The sequence below is a fragment of the Trichechus manatus genome, unplaced genomic scaffold (assembly GCF_000243295.1).
Source record: "Trichechus manatus latirostris isolate Lorelei unplaced genomic scaffold, TriManLat1.0 scaffold00261, whole genome shotgun sequence".
Classification (NCBI taxonomy): domain Eukaryota; kingdom Metazoa; phylum Chordata; class Mammalia; order Sirenia; family Trichechidae; genus Trichechus; species Trichechus manatus.
Genome location: NW_004444197.1, coordinates 317,857 through 320,231, shown reverse-complemented (window position 1 = coordinate 320,231; position 2,375 = coordinate 317,857). Strand labels below are relative to the sequence as shown.

The 2,375-nt window shown below is 49.7% G+C and overlaps 1 protein-coding gene across 1 annotated transcript in view; it reads right to left on the bottom strand.

The window, feature by feature from the left end:
• The window catches only part of SYNGAP1 (synaptic Ras GTPase activating protein 1), a 31,397-nt gene that overhangs the window by 27,286 nt on the left and 1,736 nt on the right, over positions 1–2,375 (bottom strand). The window lies entirely within an intron of this gene.

Here is a 2,375-nt window from a genome sequence, read left to right as displayed (position 1 = left end):
ACCCACCCACCTAGTCTCCCTGCACAGTATGGAAACCAATTCCACAGGTTAGTAACCGCCCCAGGGCACAGTGAGGAGCTGAAGGAGAAAACGGCAGAGGAAGAAATGGACTATCCAGGCCTAGTGACATAGAGGAAGCCTCCAGAGATGAGGTGGGGTTAGTGACAAAACTTCTAGAAGAAAAGAACAGGAAACCAAGGTCACCCTTGCTCAGAGATGCCCCCAGGGCCCCCCCTTCCCAAACTTTGCTGTTCTTGCCATGGCCCCCCTCCCTGCAAACTGCCTTTCCTTTAAACCCCAACCGCTGCACATTTTCACAGGGATTCAGGGGACAAGCCCTATGAAAGTAAGAGAATCAGATGGGTGATATCAAAGTGATGGAAAATAGGCTATAAGAGAACCGACAGAAATCGGATATAAGGTATCAGAGTGAGAGAGGGTTTAGAGGAAGAAAAATCAAATTCTGTCACTTTAATGGGAAAATTAACAATTGATATTGTAGGAGAAGAATTGGTCTTTGGGCTTCATTCCAACTGAATAACCCTGAGTGGTAGAGTTTTAAAAATTCAGGTCCCTTTCTATCTAAAATATGGCCCTCAATTTATTCAAACCTTCAGAGCAGTCAGAGATGAACCTCCAGAATACAGATGCCCCATTATCAAGAAACCCCAATACTTTTAAACTTTCATTATCTCGATGTCATCTTAGAGACTCTGACCAATATTCTGTAGATAGAGATCACCAGTATATAGGCTTTGATACCACAGACACTGCAGGTAACATGCCCACAGCACTCAAACATTTATTTGCAAGCCCAGGGAAGAAATCTGTTGATATGCATAACCATTATGGGAGGGGCTGGTTCAGGCTGTGGCCAAAGGGAGGCAAGTTAGACTTCAAGATGCACTTTCCCCCTGGGAGCAGAGAACACCAGGAACTTAGCTTAGGAGCAACTCCAGAAACAAACACACACTTAAACACATTGTCTGGACTTGGGGAAGGATGATTCTGAGAGGCGGATGCAAGAGGCAGAGGAACATGGCAGAGAAAGGGGAAATCCCACCAGGGCTCAGATGGGGATCTCTTGTAGCCCCTGTTTCAACAACCAAAACCTCAATGTCTTTGCATCCCAAATCTCCAAGGAGACAAGAAAAGAAGAATGGTTGATAAGAACTGAGGCATTAGGAGAAAGTAGGTAGGCACAGACCTGTGGTGACAAGATGCGGAGTGGGGTAGTGAATAGAGGATGGGCTGAGGGACAAATAACAGGGATGGATCTAGGAGAAAAGGAGATAGAGATAATGGGAAATCCCTAGGGACAAGGGAATACACCAGAAGGGCCCGACTGGGCATGGGGAAGAGAAACTGACGTGGACCCAATAGGGGGGTTAGAGCAAGGGGGTCAAGAAGGAGGGAGTGGAGAGGTGGTATAGATACATACAAGCGAGCTACCAGATAGAAGAGAGGGAGAGAGAATGGACACCAGAGAGGGGACTGATATAGGGGAAGGACAGAAAGGGAACTCATATAATGAACGGACGCCATATGGGGGAAAGATATAGGTGATGGACACCACAGGAGGGAGGGGGAATGGAAATAAGGATGGGGTGGGGGAGGGGGATAAAAGTGGTGAAGTGAAGGAAGCACTTAAGACCCCAGGGGTTACGTTTCATTGGTCAAGGGCCTTAACGAAGGTCAGAGTTTGAGGCAAGGTTCTAACCTGCCCCTACTGCCATCATTCAATCTTACTAATAGCCGACTCCCCTCCCCCCCCACAACAAACACACACAATTTGGCTCTCCCCCTGCCCTGATGTCCCCTCCCCCAACCCATTCCCTCTCTCTCCTCTCTTTCCTCCATCTGGACCCTCCATCTACCCCCCACCCCCAGCCTCCCTCTCTCTCCATCTGGCCCCTTCTTCTCTCCCTCCATCCTCCTCTCTTTTTCTACTCCCAACCATTCTCTGAGCCCCACCATGCCCCCCCAATCTTCTTGGCCTCTCTTTTCACCCCTATGTTTTCATCTTCCCCTGCTAGCCCCTCTCCTAAGACTCTGCCCTTCTATTTTCTTGATATTTTCTTCATCTCTCAGCTCCCACCCCCAAATTATTTCTGCAGGTCTCCCCCCAAACCTATCCTTCTACCGTCTCACCCCTTTCTGGCTCTCTTCCCCCTTCATCATTTTCCCCCTAGTCCCCTTTCAAGGCCTGTTTCCTGGCCCCTCTATCCCCTATCTACCCCTAACCCCCTGGTCTCCAATCCCTCCTTCCCCATTGCTCCCACCCCTGCTTTCCCGGTCCTCCCCTCTCCCTCCATTTCAGCCGTTCCCTAGCCCCAGCTCTACCCCCGCCCCCTGCCCCTCCCCCTGGAGTTGTT